At 47.5% G+C, this 24,869-nt stretch overlaps 1 pseudogene; it reads left to right on the top strand.

Annotated features, from left to right (window-relative positions):
- The first annotated feature begins 1,048 nt into the window (after positions 1–1,048).
- LOC123064738 (RNA exonuclease 4-like) lies at positions 1,049–2,675 on the top strand (annotated as a pseudogene).
- Positions 2,676–24,869: the final 22,194 nt, after the last annotated feature.

Here is a 24,869-nt window from a genome sequence, read left to right as displayed (position 1 = left end):
GTATTCCTTGTTAATCCTTGGATTAGTACTCATGGAAGCAATGTTACGTTGTGTTGTTTGAATGCTTATAGGGATGGGAAGAACATGTGTGTTTGTTCATCATGGGGCAAAGACGCCTTCTTGAAAGGCAATATTGAACCGGACCCGGATGAGCTTGACATGGTGTTTGATAGTAGTCCTAGCTATGCGGAGCTGTTGCAACAAGTGAGGAAAGATTTGAATTGGATGGACCCTAGTGATATCGTGGAGTTGGAGAGAAGGCATAATGTAGGTTTTGGAATGCACATCTGTTGGTAGACAATGTGTGTCAACTCGGAGCAACGTTGGGTTGCATACAAGGAAACGATGGCCGAATCACTAGACAAGGCTCTTGAGTTATTTGCAACGAAGAAGGTTGATTCAAGGTTGCATTTGGATAGAAAGAAGAGGATCGTAGGAGAGTACCTTCTAGGATGGATTGGTGACGAAATCCACGGACCAAATCGTCGGATCTGAAGGATTTGGGACAGGGGATTGAGAGGGGGAGTGGAGAGGGCCGCCGCCTCGGCTTCTTCTGTTCTTCTGTAACCGCTGCAATGGGGTGGGTGGGGGAGAAGAGGGCCACCGCGGCTGGATCTAAGTCACAGTGCAGCGCCCGACGGCTAGGCGCTGCACATTACATGTGTGGCGCCTAGCTCCGAGGCGCTGCACTGCTGGGTGCGGGGCCCATGGCTGCCACGGTGGACTGGCGTGTAACGCCCCCGTGCTATGCGTTGCACCGTAGGGTGTGGCGCCTGCATGGCGGGCGCTACACAAAAAGGTCAGGGACGTGAAATAGTTTCACGAGTAGTTCACTCTGTGAATTGATTTCGTCCCGAGGTCAAAATTGTCAAATTTGCCGCATATGTTCTTCTCTCCTTGAGCATAGTAGCTAGAGTAGCGGTAATTGTCTGAGCTACTGTTTGCTGCGTCCCTGCACTTGGTTCGGCGTGACTCTCTCACTGCCGACCATGGCTACTGTTTGCTGATACTCTGCACTTGCTTAGGTGTCTCACTGGCACTGCCGACCATGGACAACTCTTCAGATGCTCACAGGAACGCTGCCCACTGGCACTGCTCCATCTTCGTATACTCCGGGGTTGTTTGGTTGGAGACTAAGTTTGCCTAAGGTTGCACTGCTTTTCTTTTCTCTTGTAGTCCGTACGTACGTGATGATACGTGTGTGCTACAAAATATGTATACCTTTTCTTCTTGCTGACCAGGACTTCTTGGGTTTGTACGTGCAGCCGTCACAGGTGCGCGGCGTGGTACCGTGAGTTCAACCGGATGGAGCACCTGGTGGAGCACATGCGGTCGTCGCACCACTTCCACCACGAGCCCCGCTGCGGCGTCTGCGGCAAGCACTTCCTCTCCCTCGACGCCCTCCGCGACCACCTCGGCTTCGGCGCCTCCCTGCCCTCCAAGCCCGCCTGCGTCAACGCCTTCCAACCCCACGGCTGCCCGCTCTGCCTCGCCGTCTTCCCCACCTCCCCCGCCCTCCGCGCCCACTGCGCCGCATGCAAGCTCTCCCGCGCTCCGATCGCCTCTTTCGTGCATAGCCTCACCCGAAGCATGTCGAGGGAGGGCGTGCCAGACGGCGGGGCCGCGGTGGCGCTGCCACCAGGAGGCACCAGGGAATGCCACGTGCCAGAGGTATGCCGACGGCTCGACCGTCGGCATACCTCTGCCACGTGGCTTCCCGTGAATCGTCAGCGCTTTTGACGGCGCCGTCTGTTGCCGTAAGGCAAAAAACACTGCCGACGGCTAAGCTATGCCGACGGCTGGCGCCCGGCCGTCGGCATAGGCCCCTATGCCGAGGGCTATACTACACCGACGGCCTGACAAGACTACGTTGACGTGATCTACGCCGACGGGCCTATGCCGACGGCAGCCGTAGGCATAGATTTATGCCGACGGCAGAGGACCTATGCCGACGGCCCTGGGCCGTAGGCATAGGCTGCGAGTCCGGTAGTGCTGGGGTGCAAGATGGTCGGCGGCGGTAGCGACGGCACGCTCGATGTGTGCGCGCGCGTCTGCGTCGTCGACGAGCACGAGGCCATCCTCTATGAGAGCTTCATGAAGCCCCTCATCCAGTGACGCACTACCGGTACGAGACCACGAGCATCCGGCCCGAGCACCTTCGCGACGCTCCCACGGTGAAGCAGGCGATGCGGCGGGTGCAGGATACCCTCCTCAATGGCGAGCAGTCCTACTCCTACTCCTACTCCTCCCGCGGCGCCGCCAGGCTCCTCGTCGGCCACGGGCTGGAGCACGACCTTGACGCGTTGGGCATGGACTACCAGGCGCACCTCAGGCGGGACACGGCCGTGTGCCGGCCGCTGATGAAGACCAGCGCTAGGCTCATGAGCAATTCGCTCCGGTATCTCACGCGGAGCTGCCTGGGCTATGATACACAGACGGGTGGCCACCATCATCCCTACGACGACTGCATGGCCGCCATGCGCCTATACAAGAGGATGCGCGCCATGAGTCACCTGCACCTTTACGGTCGGCCCAAAGACGACGATGATGAGTCCACGGTCAAGGCCTTCCCGGCGTGGAGGCAGTGAGAGCTGGAGCGCATGTCGCCGGACGAGCTCCTGGCGATGTCCAAGCCCGACTACCGATGTTGGTGCCTCGACGACCCGCGATGCTGACGTACAACAGCCTGCTCCGATGCTCCCTACGGAATTCGAGTCTTGGTTGGCGCTTTTTATTTGGTGGTGATGATGAAAAAATAAAGAGAAAATAAAATGACGCGTGCGTCCCATGGATAGTTGTCGTACCTTACAATCGACGTGGTGGTCGAATAATCACAGTTTTGCTTTGTTTTTTTTGCGATCGAAAGAGAGTTTTATTCCATATGCATAGGGTTACAATCAAGAGGCACCAACTCCTCAATACAAGGTGGGCTCCTCCCAGCCATACAGCAGTAGTAGACTCTGTACGACTATACACTGCCAACCGATGTGCTATCCTATTCTGTTCACGCTTGATTTTTGATGGAACAAACTCTCGAGCCTCCGTATGACGCCTAATCTCTGCTACCAAATGACCATAAGCAAACCTGGACAAGCTATCCCCGGTCATTGCAGCTAGTGCCATAGATGAATCTGACTGAACAACAATTGGCAGGGAGCAATGCTGCAAGGCCAAGGCCATACCCTGCATTAGTGCATGTAGTTCCGCTTCCAGCGCATCGTTACATTTGAAGATGCACATGTACGCCACAAAGATCACACTTCCCTCATGATGCCACAGTACCATACCCGCTGCCGCCGAACCATCCTCTTGCATAAAAGCCCCATCCACCGAGAGAGCATCCCGGTCCATCGGCGGTTTCTTCCCGAAGCCATTGGCATCTTCCCTTTCAGAATATCTTCCGTGGAGAATCTTCAACAAAGGTTCAAAGAGTTCATATAGATTTGAAGGTAGTCCGACGTTGCCGTTACAGGAGGAACCTCCTTTCCATGTGTTATGTCCGAGCGTAGAGACCAGATCCTCCATATCAACATAATCATGCAATCCCGCATGTGATCATCGCAATTAGCAAGGACATTTAAGAGCCACTCCTTTCCTGTATCAAGAAGAATCTCTTGGCTTGGGAGTCGCCAAACTGATCTCATCTAAGCCCAAATCGTCCTCGCATGCTCACAGGATACAAGTGCATGAAAGCTAGTCTCCTTCTCCCGGCCGCACACCGGACAGCCATCTCTAGTAGAGATGTGTCGGTATTTCTTACACTCATTTGTAGCGAGAGCTCCTGAGACAGCTTTCCACGCCATGATTTTCATCTTCAAGGGTACTTGAGAGCTCCATATCCGTTGCCAAATGGGCCTCCAACCTGAAGAATTGCTACTAGATGAGCTGATACGTGTTGAGAGCTAGACATCCGTAGCTATGCGCTACGAATAGTGAATTGTCCAGACCGCTCCGGAAACCAAGCAACAAAGTCCTGCCCATTCCTTGGAGATGTGCGGATCTTCAATATCTCCCTAACATCCATGTCCGAAAAATGCTCCCGAAGCCGTTCCTCATTCCATGCATCATGCTCGTTCAAAAAATCAACCACCCAATTGTAACGACAATTCCTCCTAGGAGTGATCGGTCTAAGGTTGTGTCCACGAGGGATCCAAGCATCCCTCCAAGTATTTATCATTGTACCATTGCCAACTCGCTATATAATGCCTTTCTTCACCAGCTCAAGCCCATGAACAATACCTTTCCACACCGCCGAAGAGTTTGATGAAAACACAGTGTCAAGCAAATTTCCCCTCGGATAATATTTAGCCTTCAATAACCTTGCACATACGCTAGCTGGGCTATCCAGTAGGCGCCAGGCTTGCTTGGCCAGCAGAGCCTGATTAAAAGCCCTCATGTCACGGAATCCCATGCCCCCCCATGGCCTTGGGCAGCATAATCCTCTCCCAGCTTAGCCATGCCATCTTCCTCTTACCGTTTTCCACCCCCCCCCACCACCAATACTGCCTCATCATCTTGGTTAGGTCATCACACACTGAGGCAGGTAGTTTAAACACACTCATGACATAGGTGGGTATCGCATGTGCCACTGCCTTGATAAGAATCTCTTTGTTTCCAACCGAAATGTATTGTTCACCCCAATCAATAAGTCTTTCCCTCATTCTATCTTGCAATGTCTCAAATTGCCCCCTATGGATTCTTCCTTTAGGAACTGGTAGGCCAAGATATTTTGGTTCAAACACCTGTTGTGTTACCTCCAACAAATTCTTGATCTCATCCGCAACTGATCCTTTGCAATTGTCAGAAAAAAGGATGGAACACTTCTCGGGGTTTATGAGCTGACCCGTCGTCGAGGAATAAGTATTCAACAAACCTTTAACAACATTCGCCTGTTGGCCTGAAGCTTCAAAAATTAGCATGGTATCTACTAGGAGAAGGCCTACAAGTGGCGCACCAGTTTTGCCTACTAATGGCGCACTACTGGTGCGCCACTAGTACCACGGCACTAGTATTAAATACTAATGGCGCACCACTGGTGCGCCATTAGTATATCAGATACTAATGGCGCACCTAGGAGTGCGCCATTAGTATATCACACGGTGTGCCATTACTATCTGAATTAGTAATGGCACACCACATAGGGAGTGCGCCATTAGTATTTTTTTCAAAAAAAAAATTCAAATTTTTTTCGCTTTTTTCTTAATCTCGGGTCACTATGGCTTAATCTCGGGTCAATATGCTTAATCTCAAGTCAAATCGCACTAAGTGGTCAAACTTCCCAAAAGTTCAGCCATCCTCACACTACTCCAGCCCGAGCACGCTTAACTTCGCAGTTCTATCCAACCCCAGCATCAGCTCACTTTACAAGCACATGTTAATATATCTATCATATCAATCCTATTAAACCTTGTTGATGTCTAGGACTTTGTTCATGTTCATGACTATGATGAAATTTTGAAAAATATTTCAAACTTACCGGTCATATTACGTATCATTTTTAGAAAAACAAAATTCAAAACCATTTTTTTTCCATTACTAGTGGCGCACCTAGCAAACGGTGTGCCACTAGTAAGTTTGAATTTTTTTGAATTTTTTTGCCTCCAGATCTTAAAAGCCCCGTAAATTTTTTTATGTTAGGTTTTTGAGGATTTTAAAAATGTTTAACGAGGTACCCCCAATTAAATTCGGATGTAACTTTTCGAGTAGATGATTTTTCATATAAAAAACTTTTTCATCCGAGTTAGTATGCAAATGTTATGCCCATTTTACAAATTCTAGAGAGATTTTGCAAATAAAGTCAAAATTCATACTTGCAAATTTCCCAACAACTAGACCACATATCACATGGGAAACTTATTTTCTTTTATTTTTTTGACATTTCCATCATTTTCTTTTATTTATTTTTAAACTGACAAGGCGGTCGGGGGGTGCATTCGGGGAAATTTTGGGTCAAAATTAGTAATGGTGCACCGTGGATGTGGTGCGCTATTACTAATTAAACTAGTAATGGCGCACCATAAATTGTTAGTAATGGCGCACCGTGGGTGTGGTGCGTCATTACTAGTTGCGCACCACCCACGGTGCGTCATTACTAACTTTATACTAACTTTAAAAAAAATAAAAAAAATATGTTAGTAGTGGCGCACATTACTAGTTAAACTAGTAATGGTGCACTATCCCCTGGTGCACCATTACTAGTTTTGTAAAAAAAGTTGTTACTAATGGCGCATCCTGTATGTGGTGCGCCATTAGTATTTGAAGTTTAATGGCGCACCTATATGTGGTGCGCTATTGCTATATACTAATGGCGCACCATACATGTGGTGCGTCATTAGTGTCAATTTCATCTATAGCCGTTTTCCTAGTAGTGTGCATTCGCAAATAGGAGATGAGAAATCTCCGGTGCACCCCGACAAATGCTCACCCCGTTCAAGCTTCCTTCATTAACTGACTTAGACAGGATGGCAGATAACGCATCAGCAACAAAGAGAAACAAGAACGGAGACAAAGGATCACCTTGTTGAAGGCCTCTAGATGGTAAAAAATCATCCAATAGCCTCCCATTAAGTTTAATCGAGTATCTAACTGATTTGACACACATCATTATCTAGGTAATCCACTGATTAGAAAACCCCCATTTGCTAAGGGCCCTCTCCAGAAAATCCCAGTCGACCAGATCATACGCCTTCGAGAGATCGATTTTGTACGCGCAAGCTGCCCGACTGTTGCTCTTTAGAGACTGAATATGATGAATGCACTCGAAAGCAATTATAGCATTATCCGAGATGAGCCGGCCCGGAATAAAAGCATTTTGGTTCTCCGAAATCAGCTCCGACAACACCGGACGGAGACGATTAACCAAACATTTAGAAACCAGTTTGTATATTACATTGCAAAAGCTAATCGGCCTGAAATCCTTTAGCTCCTTGGGATGAGGGACTTTCGGAATAAGGACGATCGCTGTATCATTAACCCCTTCTGGCATGGAGCCCGAGACAAAAAAACTCCAACACTACTGCTGTGATTTCAGATTTTAGAGCGGCCCAATTCCATTGATAGAACCTTGCCGGGAAACCGTCCGTTCCTGGAGCTTTCAGCGGGCCGATTTGAAAGAGGGCGTTGGAAACTTCCTCCTCAGAAAACGGCGCGCACAACATGGCGTTCATCTGTTCAGTTACCTTAGGTGCAATAGCCTCAAGTACGACATCAGGTGTTAGGGTCGGATATTTGGTGTAAACTTCCTTGAAGTAGGAAGTGGTCATGCGTTGCATATCCGACGGAGAAGTACACCATGAGCCATCAGTGCACCGTAATCTCTGTATATGATTCCTTCATGCACGCCACAAAGCTCGCCTATGCAGATATGCCGTGTTTCTTTCTCCTTCTTTCAGCCACGTAATGCAAGATCTCTGCAGCCACATCATCTCTTCCCTATATAGTAACTGATCAAGTTGATACATCTTCTGGCGGATCACCGCTCTGTCCGCATCTCTTACTTGTAAATCAGCCAGCTCGGCCCTTAACTTCTCCAGTTCTGACGCAACATGGCCGAAGTTCTCCTTACTCCACGCCCGGAGGCCAGTCATCATTTCATGTAGGGCGTCACGCACAGCAGCCAGATTGCCGGCTGGTTTGCTCTTCCTCCATCTACTCGCCACTACTTCTGAAGGCGCCGGGTGGCGTTCCCACATAATCTCGTATCTTGGGGAGTCCCTAGTCCTCCTGGAATCCACGAGAGCAAGCTGAACCAAGATCGGGCTATGGTCAGAACATGAAGATGCCAAGTGAAGAACTTGCGCAGCCGGGAAGAGATCCCTCCAATTTTCATCCGCACATGCTCGGTCAAGGCGAACTTGCACGTTCCTCTCACCCATTTGCCCATTATCATATGTAAAAGGATACCCCGAGAAACCAAGGTCCCACAACTCGCAAGCCAACAAACAGTCACGGAACATCCCCATTTGATTTTCAGAATGCTGGGTTCTAGACATATGTTCATGCTGCCACATCGCCTCGTTGAAGTCACCACACACTACCCACGGCTCCGAAGAGAATACACGGAGCTGGGAAAGTGAGCTCCACATGAGATGACGGTTCTCTACTCGAGGCTCACCATAAACGAACGTTGTTCTCCAGTTCTTGTCACTTGCCACATCTACTATCCGCACGTCAATGTACCATGCACAGGACTCCAACACTGTCACTTGCAACTTCTCGTCCCAATGGAGCGCAAGTCCTCCACTAAGTCCATCACTCGATACACCCGCAAAACCCTTCATATGCAGTCTCCACTTTAGTTTCTCCATCTTTGAAGAGGCATGTCTAGTTTCCGAGAGAATGACAAGCCCCGGGGAATTGGCTTTAGAGAGGGCCAACACCTCACGAATTGTCCGGCGGTCCCCCCCCCACCCGGCAGTTCCACACTAGGATATTCATTGCGTATGGCGGTCCTCCTCGAAGGAGGCCGCCGATCTATCACCAGACACACCACTTGAATCAACTCGAGCCCTCTTGCTGTTATTGCTGCTTGTAGGTGAGGCCTGTACTCAATCCTCACCCATCCCCTATGTGAGCGTCAACACACCACTCGGCCCTGCTAAAGCATTGTCCTCAGGTGTTGCATCATCCATGGATAGTCTCTTGCAAGAAGCCAGATCTCCATGCTTGGATATGTGTCCATCCTTTGTCGGGCTTGAAGCCATATCCAGGATGTCTGGGTCGACCACTGTTTTCCCCGGCGACTGCTGCTGTTGAGATTGAGGTGTAGGTTGTTTCTGACTCCTGCCCCGGCCAAAACTGTCATTGGACGGGGGTTTATTCAGCCCATCCATATAGAGCCATGAACCATACTTCTTGTCCTTCTCCTCGTGCACACCAGATCCGCACTCTTTGTAGTCATGACCAATGAGCCCACATACACTGCAGAAGTGCGCCAATTTCTCATAACGCACCAAATAGACTTGGCACTCTTTCCCCCTTACAATGCTGAAATACTTGGTGAGGGGCCGACGAACGTCATGCCGAACCCTAACCCTAATGTAATCACCACGGGTATTTCCGTTTAATCTCATCTCCAAGATCTCACCAGAGTTTTTCAGCAGATTTTCCACGATGTTCTTCCTGCAGAAGCCCTCTAGTATCTTGTGAATCTGTAGCCAAATTGGGATGAACACCATGGGCACCTCCTCTGCCTTCGTAAATCCATCATCTGGGACCATCAACACAAGCAAGTTCATGAAAAGCCAGGGCCCTTGATACATCATGCGTTCCCAATCTCCCAAACATGATGCCTGCACAACAAAAAGCTTTGGGCCAACCGGGCGGAACCTCACCGGCCACAGTTTTGCTTTGTTGGAAGTAAGTTGCCTGAATTTCAAATGTGGGTGATTCGATTTTGTATGGGAACAAAGATGGAGGCGTGATGGGGGGCACCGAGGCTGCCGCCGCCGGCGACGAGGCGAGGGAAGTGAGGCACGGGGATGCCGGCAAGGCCTCATCTATGAATAAGCCACATCCGGTGGAGGCGAGTTAGAAGGTTAACGGGTGTAGGTGCGGGGACTGCCGGCATCGAAAATGGAGGTCGGTAGGGCTTGACAGTTGATAAATAGATCGAAAGTTATTCTCAAAATAAAAGATAAAATATTATGGCATTTGAATTTTGAAAAATCAATGTGCAGTATATTATTATTACACTGAGATGGCATACTTCACGCCGGCGGGCTCCTTGTGCAGAACTTCTTTTAGCTTCGACATGTCTCTCTCCGGCACCGCCAACAGAGTAGGGACCGGCTACACGTAAGTCACAAGAAAAATTATTTCTGGGCAAGTTGATTTTCTGGGTCATTAAATTAAGATCCAACGGCCATCCTTATTTCTTCTTCCTCTAGCTTTTTTCTTCCTTCAACCATTTCTTCTGTCACAAAATCAACTTCCCCAAATTACAACTTCAGTCAATTTACATATAGCTATTGTAATGGAGAATGTGCTCCAATCGAGCGTGTCATCGTATGGTGGCGATGATCAAGTTTCTTCCGCGAATGAAAACTCCTTCCGAGAGATCTGCATTGCAGAGTACACCGACATCTGTCTTATGATGGTGCCCGTCAGTTTGGTTTTAGCATGGTGAACAAGGTGCTCCGGGTACGGCAGTAGGGCATTAGCAATGTAGCACTGGCTCATCGTCCACCTTCTTAAGATCTTTGGTCTGAACTCTGAAGGAAGGAGCTGATGTAATATTGTAACCTGATCTGGAATAGACAATAGAACATCGACATGTGCGTATACCAAATGGACTAACACAGATAGAGAGACCACTGAAATTACTATTGATCCCATGATTGAACCACAATTTGACCGTCCAGCACAACAACTAGTAACTGAGCTTTAGGTATGCTTGAACTTCGATTGTTATATGAATTGTTGCATGTCCACCATCATTCTGTCGTAGTCTTGGTGGTTAGCATACTCAGCTCTCACCCGAGAGACCCGGGTTCAAGTCCTGGCGACAGAATTTTTCATTTTAAATTTGCTATAATTTTAGGCTCTTAGCTTCTGTTATTCTATTTTTTTCTTGTTGACGCATTGCTGTTAGACCTTTAGTCCCGGTTCGAGTCACCAACCAGTACTAATGGGGTTTGAGGCATTAGTACCGGTTCATGGCACGAACCGGTACTAAAGGTCACATTTTCAAACTCCAACCCCCCCCCCCCCCGGATCGCCTTTTCAGTTTTAAAAAAATAAAAGAAAATGATGAAAATGTCAAAAAAAATAAAAATAAAATAAGTTTCCCATGTGATATGTGGTCTAGTTGTTGGGAAAATTTGCAAATGTGAATTTCGACTTTATTTCAAAATCTCTCTAGAATTTAGTAAAATGGGCATAACTTTTGCATACTGACTCGGATGAAAAAGTTTTTTAAATGAAAAATCATCTACTTGAAAAGTTACATCCAAATTTGAGCGGGGAGAACCCCGTTAAACATTTTCAAAATCCTCAAAAACCTAACAGACAAAAAGTTATGGGGCTTTTAAGATCTAGAGTGAAAAAAATCGAAAAAAATTCAAACTGTGGTCAAGCAATGGTCAAACAATGGTCAAACTAATTATTCTAGAATATTAGTGTTACTAAATAATTATTTCAGTTATTTTGAATTTTGATCAAATCTGGTCAAACTATGGTCAAACAATGGTCAAACTAATTATTCAAGAAATATTAGTGTTACTAAATAATTATTGTTTTTTAAAACAATAGTTTCAAACTCAAACAATGAAATGTGTCACTTCATGCTCACGCAAAATTCCTGAGGGTTAATAGGATTGACATCTTACTATTGTCAGGAAAACAACAAGTGCAGACTTGGAAACGAGGGAGAATAGAACCCGGAAGTTAAGCGTGCTCAGGCTGGGGGAGTGAGAGGATGGGTGACCGTTCGGGAAGTTAGATGATTAGGAATGATGAGGGGTGATTAGAGATTAGAGGATAAATTGAGCAGTGATGAGGGGTGGTGATTAGAGATTAGAGGTTAAAATAATTCAGAAATTTGAAAATAAAAAAATTCAAAAAAATCATAAAATTTCCTTTAGTCCCAGTTGGTGGAGCTCCACGTGGCCGCGACCTTTAGTCCCGGTTCCAGTTTGAACCGGGACTAAAGGGGGGAAGCATTAGTAACGACCCTTTAGTCCCGGTTCAAGAACCGGGACTGATGCCCCCTTTTCTACTAGTGACACACACACACACACACACACACACACACACACACACACACACACATATATATATATATATATATATATATATATTGACTATTCGACACCCTGGGTGAGGAATAGTTATTCTTCACCCCCTCTTTTTTTACATCAATGCACCGTAATTTTACGTTCCGTAATTTTATTTTCTTATTTCATACGTAAAAAGAGAATGTAAGAAAATATATAATCATCATAAAAAATATTTTATATTACGTAAAATTACAAACGTAAAAATATAGTGTAAAATATAAATAAAATCTAACTTTTCTGATCTTGTGACCACTATTTTGTTTCTTTATGTTAAAATTTATGTAGTGAATCGATATGAATATAAATATTTGTACTCGAAATATAATTTATTTATGAAATGGTCGTAAGATTACCTCGGTTGAAGAATAATTTATTTTGTACCCTGGATGATGAATAGTACCCATATATATATAACCACATCGTTTGGCGACCTAAATTTGTTCGACATGAAGAACCAACATGGTATCTTTCTCATTGTATCTATGTACTGGCTGTTATTTTCTAACTGAATTTGGAATATGAAATGCCCTTAATTTGGGTGTCCCTTAAAAAAGAAAAAATGTCAGGTTTTCTTTGTAAGCTAAAAAATCTCAAACCAGCTGGTCCGTGCCAGGCAGGAGGAGCAACCCATCTCAGGAAGCTATCTCTAAGAGCATCTCCAATAGCCGCGCTAAACAAGCGCCGTGCCGCAAATTTGCCCATTTTAGCGCGCGCGCAATCGGGCGTGCAATAACCGCGCGCGCGGCATATAGAGTTGGGTGCGCGGTCCGAATCGCCATCGTGCGCTGCGTATTTGGCATGCCCGCTTCCGCGCGCGGCACAGACGAGCGCTCGCGCCGTACTCTCTTCCCCGCGCCACCTTCGCCCTGCACGCACCAGCGATGCGCGAGCTGACACGATAGACGCACGCGCCGGCACCCCCCTCAACCTATCCTACAGCCGCGAACCCTCCACCGCCGCCGCCGCAAACCCTAGCGCTGGGAGCGTTGACCTCGCCTCCGCCAGAGCTCCTCCGAGCATCGGCCTCGCGTGCGGCCTCTTCGTGCCACCGCGGATGACCTCGGTGGCTGATGGCGTCGCGCCGGCGCCCGCCGTGATGAAGCCACGTGCATCCCCCTCGAAGCTCCCAAATGCGGCCTGGCCGAAGAAGGGCAAGACATCCGCGAAGAAGAACAAGGTCTCGGATGGCTCCGTCACCTCAAAGGCGCCGAGGAAGAAGCTTGCAGGGCGTGTGACGAGCGCGGCGGCTATCGAAGCGCTAGCAAGCTCACTTGTTGAGCCGGCGGCCGACGCGCACAATATGTTCGGCGATATGCCCCAAAGGTAAAAAAATCCCCAACTTTTTCCTTCTTATTTTTTGAGTGCATACATATAGATAGCTTATTGCATTGTTCTATATACTTTGGGTGTTGGCTCGAACAATTCGCATTCGTCTCAAACCAATGACATGCATTTTGAAGACCATGAGTTCGAGGTGGACGAGGATTGTGAGGGCATTGTCGATGCACCAAAAGGAAGAGGAGGCAACTACACCAACAACAAAGATGTTGTGCTATGCAAAACTTGGTTGGACGTGTCGAGGGGTCCATCCGTTGGAGGTGATCAAAGTAGAGATGCTTATTGGCTCCGGATGAAAGAACACTTTTATCTTTGCAACATGAGTGGAATTGACCGCTCCGCACGATCGCTTCGCTCCCGGTGGTCGACCATCAATAGGGATTGTCAACAATGGGCGGCCGCACAAAAAGCGGTTGACAAGTTGAACCCAAGTGGCACCAATGATGAAGATAGGGTAAGTGTCATTTCATCATTCCTCATGTTCATTATGCTTGTTATTGGTGTTTCTTGTGCTAGCTTGTTTTGTTTTCATGTAGTTAAATATTGCACAAAACTTGTTCAAAGGAGAGGAGAAGAGGACAAGAAGGGGAAGCTCAAGAAAGGAAGGTCATTTACCTTGCCTCATTGCTATGAAGTATTGAAGGATGATGAGAAATGGAAGAAGCTTGAGGATATTGATGATTTGGATTTGAGCAAAAAACGCAAGTGAACAATTGATTTGGAAGATGATGAGGAGGAGGATGCATCAAGTGAAGATGGCAAGAGAAGCCCCACACCAAACTCGGTTTCATACTCGAAGCCAAAATGACCGGATGGCACGAAGAAAGACGCAAAAGAAAAGAAGAAGAGGAAAGGAGATTATGAGCTCAAAAATGCTATGGAAGCAAACGTAAGAAAAGAAGCCAACGCGGTGACGAAAATTGCAAGGAACCAAGATGTTGCGGCCGAGGAGAGGAGGTTGGTGGCCGAGGAGAGGAGGGTGGCGGCCAAGGAGAGGAAAGTGGCATTGGAGGAGAGGAAGGTGGGCATGAATGAGCGAGCTAAATTGTTGGAATTGGAGAAGCACTTGTTCTTCTTGGACACATCTTTGTTCAATGATGTGCAAAAGGAGTATGTCAACCTTGCCCGTGAAGAAGTCTTGATCCAAAAAAGAGCCATGATTCGTACAATGGGTGGCGGTGGCCTTGGCGGCGTGGGTGTCGGTGGCCTTGGCGGCATGGGTGGCGGTGGACTTGGCGGCATGGGTGGCGGTGGCCTTGGCGGTATGGGTGGCATTGGTGCGATTGGTGGCTTTGGAGCTACCATGGGCGGCATGGGTTCCATGGGTGGCTTTGGAGCTACCATGGAGACCATGGGAGGCATGGGTGGCTTTGGAGCACCTCAGGGCGGCTTGGACGGCATGGGTGGCATGGGTGGCATGAGTTTTGCGTCTCTCATTGGGGGCATGGTGCATCTCCGGGCGCCGGTGTGCCACCTTCGCATGAAGATGCCGTTGAACATCTTGGAAACACCTTCTGAGCTTCACGTGATGAGGATACGGCGCGCAACAATGAAGAGGGGGAGGAAGAATCATCTTCGGAGGAGTCGGATGAATCGGAGGAAGATGAGGATGAAGATGAAGACGAGGACGAGGCTTGATTGTTGTGCCTTTCGTTTGTTTCATGAACTTGGTTTGCATTTTGAACTTGGTGGAATTATGTTGTTGGCATGAACTTTTGGGCACGAACTTGGTTGAATGGTGTTTGTGATTCAAATTATATGTGATGTGTTTTGTGTTGATGTGTGAAATTTGTGCCCAAAATGAGAACAAATGTAGACGTCGGCTGCTCGCGCGCTACTGGAGCTGCGCACGTGCGCTGCATTTTAGCGCAGCTCCTGGAGCCAGCGCTGCGCGACGCGCCAAATCTGGCGATGAGCATGCTGCAAACTAGATTTTAGCGCGCCGCGTATTAGGCGCCTGTTGGAGATGCTCTAAGGGATGACAGGGAAAAGCACACAAACCTACCGACCGTATGAAATGAGGCCAGTTTCTCTATATAAGGAACTCCCATATGAGAGTCCTCTATTTTCAGCGCTATATCATTCACACTCCGGAATTGATGTACTTTTTCTTCAAATTGATGAACTTTTTTTTTCTAAAATCGCTGAACTTTTTCCAAATTCGTGTTTTTTCAAAATCGATGAACATTTTTTTTCAAATTCATGAACCGTTTTTTTAACTGATGAACTTTTTCCAAAATCGGCGAACTCTTTTTTGAATTTATGATTTTTTAAATTTTTGTGAACTTTTTTGTAAAGTCAATAGTCAATAACCTGGAAAGTAGTGTGTGGTTGTGGTCAACAGTCAACTAGCGACCTGGGATCGAGCGACAAGCGACTCGAGCGAAGAGTGTCAACCCTTCTGCACCTCCCAATCGGATCAAGCTACCCAGAATGCCAGACCGGCGGGCGCGCGGGCTCAGTTCCGATGCAACGGTTGTCAGGGAGAGAAGGGACACAGGCGACGCCATGGCGGGGAGAGAGTGGACGGGCGATACCTTAGAGGGAAGGGGAGATAGCGGGTAGAGGAGAGGACGGGCTTCACGGTGACGTGGAGGAGAGATTGTGGGGTGAGGATAGGAGGGGGCGAGCTATGCTATGGAGGGGAGGGGAAGTGGCGGTTGTGATGCGGTGAGAGAGCGAGAGGATCCAGCTGTTGTGAGGGAGTGGGAAGAACGAGTCTATGTGTTGCGGTTTGGTGAGAATAAGGGCACAAAGCTATGTAGATGACAAAAAACTAACAAGCACAAAGCCTTATCATGTTAGGCTTTTTTTTCTTTAAGAAAATGAGGAAACAAGCAGCAAGGTAAGGCTAAAAATCATTTTTAGAGAATAGAACAACAAATGGCCCATAGGACGGAATCATAGTGGCGCCGCACATATGGAGGCTAAATCTAATAAGAAGCATTCCAAAAAAGTACTAAGAAGCGGGCATAAAGGGCAGCTACACAAGCATGGCGTAAGAATCGAAGGCGGCTACAACACCACTTCACGCCAAGGATGACTCCCCTGGCTAATGCCGTTCAGTCGTGATGTGTCAAGAAGGCTCCAGCAGTTGTCCCGAAGGCTGCTGATGAATTAGTCAAGCTGAGGTCGGTCCGGCTGTCGTCCCAGTGGTTTCCAAAGTTGCAACTGAATCACAATTTTTTACACTATGTAAGCTGAGTGTTTTATAGATCGCCACTCTATTAAAGCATTGTCGCGGGTCGTCCATAAGTCCCAAGCAATCGCCGCAAAACCCATCCAAACTATTCGTCCTTCACTTCCATGATTCCCATAAAAAAAGGTGTAAGTTAGCAAACCTCACCGGATTCCAGGTGCAACTTGTGGTCTCCCTAATGACACTTCAAATAAACCTTGCAATGATGCATTTAAATAGGACATGGTCGCAAGTTCCATCTTGGCCACACCAAATAGATTTCCTATTTGTTGACCCTGTCCATTTGATCACTTTATCACTAGTCCGAATTCAGTAGCAAGTTGTCAAAGAATTATTATTTTTTAATTTTGGAAGGAATCTTCATCTTCCAGATATCCAGCACCTCACCTTGTGCATCCGTCGTGAACATTTCTCTGTATAGGGATCATGTAAAGAGTTTGCCCGGAAGGTTCCAACTTCCAATAAATCTAGTCGTCCCCGTTGGTTAACCTCACCCGACTAGCTCGTCCCGGATGAGGTCCCAATACGCCACTTCCAAGGGTCCAAACGCCCGTTGGTTAACCTCACCCGGCTAGCTCGTCCCGGAGGAGGTCCCAATCCGCCACTTCCAAGGTCCCAAACATTGCTGGAACGACGAAGTCCATATGTCGTCTACCCCGACCTCCATGAATCTTGCACTTGGATTGTGCCTAATCACAAAGAATCATGGAATCTGTATCTAAGGGCCCCCTTCCCTATCCAGTGATCAAGCCAAAAGTTGGCAAGCCACCCATCTTTTACTTCAAATTTGAGATGGGGCAAGCATCCCCTATCCCAAAGTTTTTTTTGGATCATTGCTCTCTAGGTATACATCATCGAATTACATAGCAAGTGAAGTTGATTTCGATTATTTTCCGATTGTTGTAGGTTGTCTTTTTCTATACATGTGAAATTCGTTATGCGGTATATGTATACGTGCAATTAAAAAAGTGCAATGCACGGGCATTCTTTTTTTTGCGGGAAAAACTTTCAATCTATTCATCTTCAATCATGGTAGTACAACAAACACTGAAAATAATAAAAAATTACATCCAGATCCGTAGACCACCTAGCGACGACTACAAGCACTGAAGGGAGCCGAAGGCGCGCCGCTGTCATCGCCCCTCCCTCGCCGGAGCCGGGCAAACATTGTTGTAGTAGACAGTCAGGAAGTCGTTGTGCTAAGGCTCCATAGAACCAACACACCAAAACAGCAACCGCCGCAGATGAAGAGTGTAGATCAAAAGGATCCGACCTGAGGACACACAAACGAACACGAACGACGAACAGATCCGAGCAAATCCACCAAAGACAGATCCGCCGGAGACATAGTGTTATTATCAATGCACTAATCCTTCTCCACATAAACATACCGGCCTTGCCCTTTGTGTTCAGCCAGGGGCGGAAGGGGGTTGGCTATGGATCGACCCAGTACTAGTGGTGGCTAGCCTAATACTTCTCCTTAGGGCATTTCCAATCTGGCGCCTTAAGCGGGCAAGCGCCTATTTGTTCTGTTGGGGAACGTTGCAGAAAATAAAAAATTTCCAACGGTTTCACCAAGATCCATCTATGAGTTCATCTAGCAACGAGTGATAGTAGTGCATCTACATACCTTTGTAGATCGCGAGCGGAAGCGTTCAAGAGAACGGGGTTGAGGTAGTCGTACTCGTCGTGATCCAAATCACCGATGACCAAGTGCCAAACGGACAGCACCTCCGCGTTCAACACACGTACGGAGCGGATGACGTCTCCTCCTTCTTGATCCAGCAAGGGGGAAGGAGAGGTTGATGAAGATCCAGCAGCACGACGGCGTGGTGGTGGATGCAGCAGGGTTCCGGCAGGGCTTCGCCAAGCAACTACAGGAGGGGGAGGCGTAGCAAGGGAGAGGGAGGCGCCAACACTTCAGGTGCGGCTGCCCTCCCACCCCCCTCTTTATATAGGGACCCCCAGGGGGGCGCCGGCCCTAGAGATGGGATCTCTAGGGGGGCGGCGGCCAAGGGGGGTGGAGTGCCCCCCAAGGCAAGTGGAGGCGCCCCCTCCCCTAGGGTTCCCAACCCTAGGCGCAGAGGGGGGCCCAGGGGGGGCGCACCAGCCCACTAGGGGCTCGTTCCCCTCCCACTTAAGCCCATGGGGCCCTCCGGGATAGGTGGAGCCTTCCGATGGTCCCGGTACAATACCGGTGGACCCCGAAACTTTCCCGATGGCCAAAACTCGACTTCCCATATATAATTATTTACCTCCGGACCATTCCGGAACTCCTCGTGATGTAAGGGATCTCATCCGGGACTCCGAACAACCTTCGGTTTGCTGCATACTCATATTCATACAACCCTAGCGTCACCGAACCTTAAGTGTGTAGACCCTACGGGTTCGGGAGACATGTAGACATGACCGAGAAGGCTCTCCGGTCAATAACCAACAGCGGGATCTGGATACCCATGTTGGCTCCCACACACTCCTCAATGATCTCATCGGATGAACCACAATGTCGAGGATTTAAGCAACCCCGTATACAATTCCCTTTGTCAATCGGTACGTTACTTGCCTGAGATTTGATCGTCGGTATCCCAATACCTCGTTCAATCTCGTTACCGGCAAGTCACTTTACTCGTACCGTAATGCATGATCCCGTGACCAGACACTTGGTCACTTTGAGCTCATTATGATGATGCATTACCGAGTGGGCCCAAAGATACCTCTCCGTCATACAGAGTGACAAATCCCAGTCTCGATCCGTGTCAACCCAACAGACACTTTCGGAGATACCTGTAGTGCACCTTTATAGTCACCCAGTTACGTTGTGACGTTTGGTACACCCAAAGCACTCCTACGGTATCCGGAAGTTACATGATCTCATGGTCTAAGGAAAAGATACTTGACATTGGAAAATCTCTAGCAAAATGAACTACACTATCTTGTGCTATGCTTAGGATTGGGTCTTGTCCATCACATCATTCTCCTAATGATGTGATCCCGTTATCAACGACATCTAATGTCCATAGTCAGGAAACCATGACCATCTGTTGATCAACGAGCTAGTCAACTAGCGGCTCACTAGGGACATATTGTGGTCTATGTATTCACACGTGTATTACGATTTCCGGATAATACAATTATAGCATGAATAAAAGACAATTATCATGAACAAGGAAATATAATAATAATCCTTTTACTATTGCCTCTAGGGCATATTTCCAACAGTCTCCCACTTGCACTAGAGTCAATAATCTAGTTACATTGTGATGAATCGAACACCCATAGAGTTTTGGTGTTGATCATGTTTTGCTCGCGGAAGAGCTTTAGTCAATGGATCTGCGACATTCAGATCCGTATGTACTTTGCAAATATCTATGTCTCCATCTTGAATATTTTCACGGATCGAGTTGAAACGATGCTTGATGTGCCTGGTCTTCTTGTGAAACCTGGGCTCCTTGGCAAGGGCAATAGCTCTAGTGTTGTCACAGAAGAGAATGATTGGCCCCGACGCATTGGGTATGACTCCGAGGTCGTGATGAACTCCTTCATCCATATTGCTTCATGTGCTGCCTCCGAGGCTGCCATGTACTCCGCTTCACATGTAGATCCCGCCACGACGCTCTACTTGCAACTGCACCAGCTTACTGCTCCACGATTCAACATATACACTTATCCGTATGGTGACGTAGAGTCATCCAGATCTGTGTCGAAGCTAGCGTCGACGTAACCCTTTACGATGAGCTCTTCGTCACCTCCATAAACGAGAAACATGTCCTTTGTCCTTTTCAGGTACTTCAGGATATTCTTGACCGCTATCCAGTGTTCCTTGCCGGGATTACTTTGGTACCTTCCTACCAAACTTACAGCAAGGTTTACATCAGGTCTGGTACACAACATGGCATACATAATAGATCCTATGGCTGAGGCATAGGGGATGACACTCATCTCTTCTTTATCTTTTGCCGTGGTCGGGCATTGAGCCGAGCTCAATCACACACCTTGTAATACAGGCAAGAACCCTTTCTTGGACTGATCCATTTTGAACTTCTTCATATCTTATCAAGGTATGTGCTTTGTGAAAGACCTATGAGGCGTCTCGATCTATCCCTATAGATCTTGATGCCTAATATGTAAGCAGCTTCTCCAAGGTCCTTCATTGAAAAACACTTATTCAAGTAGGCCTTAATGCTGTCCAAAAGTTCTATATCATTTCCCATCAAAAGTATGTCATCTACATATAATATGAGAAATGCTACAGAGCTCCCACTCACTTTCTTGTAAATGCAGGCTTCTCCATAAGTCCGCATAAACCCAAACGCTTTGATCATCTCATCAAAGCGAATGTTCCAACTCCGAGATGCTTGCACCAGCCCATAAATGGATCGCTGGAGCTTGCATACTTTGTTAGCATTCTTAGGATCGACAAAACCTTCCGGCTGCATCATATACAATTCTTCCTTAAGATAGCCGTTAAGGAATGCCGTTTTGACGTCCATCTGCCATATCTCATAATCATAGTATGCAGCAATTGCTAACATGATTCGGACGGATTTTAGCTTTGCTACGGGAGAGAAAGTCTCATCGTAGTCAACCCCTTGAACTTGCCGATAACCCTTAGCGACAAGTCAAGCTTTATAGATGGTAACATTACCATCCGCGTCCGTCTTCTTCTTAAAGATCCATTTGTTTTCTATCGCTCGCCGATCATCGGGCAAGTCTGTCAAAGTCCATACTTTGTTTTCATACATGGATTCTATCTCGGATTGCATGGCTTCAAGCCATCTGTTGGAATCTGGGCCCGCCATTGCTTCCTCATAGTTCGAAGGTTCACCATTGTCTAACAACATGATTTCCAGGACAGGGTTGCCATACCACTCTGGTGTGGAACGTGTCCTTGTGGACCTACAAAGTTCAGTAGCAACTTGATCCGAAGTACCTTGATCATCATCATTAATTTCCTTTCCAGTCGGTGTAGGCACCACAGGAACATTTTCCTGAGTTGCACTACTTTCTGGTTCAAGAGGTAGTACTTCATCGAGTTTTACTTTCCTCCCACTTACTTCTTTCGAGAAACTCTTTTTCCAGAAAGGATCCGTTCTTGGCAACAAAGATCTTGCCCTCGGATCTTAAGTAGAAGGTATACCCAATGGTTTCCTTAGGGTATCCTATGAAGACGCATTTTTCCGACTTGGGTTCGAGCTTTTCAGGTTGAAGTTTCTTGACATAAGCATCGCATCCCCAAACTTTTAGAAACAACAGCTTAGGTTTCTTCCCAAACCATAATTCATACGGTGTCGTCTCAACGGATTTAGACGGTGCCCTATTTAAAGTGAATGTAGTTGTCTCTAGAGCGTATCCCCAAAATGATAGCGGTAAATCGATAAGAGACATCATAGATCGCACCATATCCAATAGAGTGTGATTACGACGTTCGGACACACCGTTACGCTGAGGTGTTCCAAGCGGCGTGAGTTGTGAAACGATTCCACATTTTCTTAAGTGTGTACCAAATTCGTGACTTAAATATTCTCCTCCATGATCTGATCGTAAGAATTTTATCTTTCGGTCACGTTGATTCTCTACCTCATTCTGAAATTCCTTGAACTTTTCAAAGGTCTCAGACTTGTGTTTCATCAAGTAGACATACCCATATCTACTCAAGTCATCAGTGAGAGTGAGAACACAACGATATCCTCCGCGAGGCTCAATGCTCATTGGACCGCACACATTGGTATGTATGATTTCCAATAAGTTGGTTGCTCGCTCCATTGTTCTGGAGAACGGAGTCTTGGTCATTTTTCCCATGAGGCATGGTTCGCATGTGTCAAATGATTCATAATCGAGAGACTCTAAAAGTCCATCAGCATGGAGCTTCTTCATGTGCTTGACACCAATGTGACCAAGGCGGCAGTGAAACAAGTATGTGGGACTATCGTTATCAACTCTACATCTTTTGGTATTCACACTATGAATATGTGTAACATTACGTTCGAGATTCATTAAGAATAAACCATTGACCATCGGGGCATGACCATAAAACTATTGGGGAACGTTGTAGAAAATTAAAAAATTTCCTACGGTTTCACCAAGATCCATCTATGAGTTCATCTAAGCAACAAGGCATGGTAGAGAGATTGCATCTACATACCACTTTGTAGATCGCGTGCGGAAGCGTTCAAGGGAACGGTGATGATGGAGTCGTACTCGCCGTGATTCAAATCACCGATGACCAAGTGCTGAACGGACAGCACCTCCGCGTTCAACACACATACGGAACAGACGACGTCTCCTCCTTCTTGATCCAGCAAGGGGGAAGGAGAGGTTGATGATGATCCAGCAGCACAACGGCGTGGTGGTGGATGCAGCAGAACTCCGGCAGGGCTTCGCCAAGCTGCTGCGGGAGGAGGACGAGGTGTAGCAGGGGGAGGGAGGCGCCAATGCACAGGGTGCGGCTGCCCTCCCCCCTACCCTCCTTTATATAGGCCCCCGGGGGGGCGCCGGCTCTGGGAGATACAATCTCCCAGGGGGGGCGCCGGCCAGGGGGGGTGGAGTGCCCCCCAAGGCAAGTGGTGCGCCCCCGCCCCCCCCCCCCCACCTAGGGTTTCCAACCCTAGGCGCAGGGGGGCCCAAGGGGGGGCGCACCAGCCCACTAGGGGCTGGTTCCCCTCCCACTTCAGCCCACGGGGCCCTCCGGGATAGGTGGCCCCACCCGGTGGACCCCCCGGGACCCTTCCCGTGGTCCCGGTACAATACCGGGTGACCCCAAAACTTTCCCGATGGCCGAAACAGCACTTCCTATATATAATTCTTTACCTCCGGACCATTTCGGAACTCCTCGTGACATCCGGGATCTCATCCGGGACTCCGAACAACATTCGGTTTGCTGCATACTCATATTCATACAACCCTAGCGTCACCGAACCTTAAGTGTGTAGACCCTACGGGTTCGGGAGACATCCAGACATGACCGAGACGGCTCTCCGGTCAATAACCAACAGCGGGATCTGGATACCCATGTTGGCTCCCACATACTCCTCGATGATCTCATCGGATGAACCACGATGTCGAGGATTCAAGCAACCCTGTATACTATTCCCTTTGTCAGACGGTATGTTACTTGCCCGAGACTCGATCATCGGTATCCCAATACCTCGTTCAGTCTCGTTACCGGCAAGTCACTTTACTTGTTCCGTAATGCATGATCCCATGACCAGACACTTGGTCACTTTGAGCTCATTATGATGATGCACTACCGAGTGGGCCCAGTGATACCCCTCTGTAATACGGAGTGACAAATCCCAGTCTCGATCCGTGTCAACCCAACAGACACTTTTGGAGATACCTGTAGTGCACCTTTATAGTCACCCAGTTACGTTGTGACATTTGGTACACCCAAAGCACTCCTACGGTATCCGGGAGTTACACGATCTCATGGTCTAAGGAAGAGATACTTGACATTGGAAAAACTCTAGCAAAATGAACTACACGATCTTGTGCTATGCTTAGGATTGGGTCTTGTCCATCACATCATTCTCCTAATGATGTGATCCCGTTGTCAACGACATCTAATGTCCATAGTGAGGAAACCATGACTATTTGTTGACCAACGAGCTAGTCAACTAGAGGCTTACTAGGGACGTATTTGGTCTAAGTATTCACACGTGTATTATGATTTCTGGATAATACAATTATGGCATGAATAAAAGACAATTATCATGAACAAGGAAATATAATAATAATCCTTTTATTATTGCCTCTAGGGCATATTTCCAACAAAAACATATCTCTCATATAAATAGAACAACCATTATTCTCGGATTGAAATGAGTAGCCATCTCGCATTAAACGAGATCCAGATACAATGTTCACGCTCAAACTTGGCACTAAATAACAATTATTGAGGTTTAAAACTAATCCCGTAGGTAAATGTAGAGGTAGCATGCCGACGGCGATCACATCGACCTTGGAACCATTCCCGACGCGCATCGTCACTTTGTCATTCGCCAGTCTCCGCTTATTACGCAGCTCCTGCTGTGAGTTACAAATATGAGCAACGGCACCGGTATCAAATACCCAGGAGTTACTATGAGTACTGGTAAGGTACACATCAATTACATGTATATCAAATATACCTTTAGTGTTCCCGGCCTTCTTGTCTGCTAAGTATCTGGGGCAGTTCCACTTCCAGTGACCCTTCCCTTTGCAATAAAAGCACTCAGTCTAAGGCTTGGGTCCATTCCTTGACTTCTTCCCGGCAACTGGCTTACCGGGCGCGGCAACATCTTTGCCGTCCTTCTTGAAGTTCTTCTTCCCCTTGCCCTTCTTGAACTTGGTGGTTTTATTGACCATCAACACTTGATGTTCTTTCTTGATTTCTACCTCTGCTGACTTCAGCATTGAAAATACTTCAGGAATAGTTTTCACCATCCCCTACATATTGTAGTTCATCACAAAGCTCTTGTAGCTCGGTGGGAGCGACTGAAGGATTCTGTCAATGACCGCCTCGTCCGGGAGGTTAATGTCTAGCTGGGACAGGCGGTGGTGCAACCCAGACATTTTGA

Source organism: Triticum aestivum, chromosome 3B (assembly GCF_018294505.1).
Source record: "Triticum aestivum cultivar Chinese Spring chromosome 3B, IWGSC CS RefSeq v2.1, whole genome shotgun sequence".
Classification (NCBI taxonomy): Eukaryota; Viridiplantae; Streptophyta; class Magnoliopsida; order Poales; family Poaceae; genus Triticum; species Triticum aestivum.
Note: the sequence above shows the minus strand (reverse complement) of the source record. Positions and strands in the feature narration are given on the sequence as shown.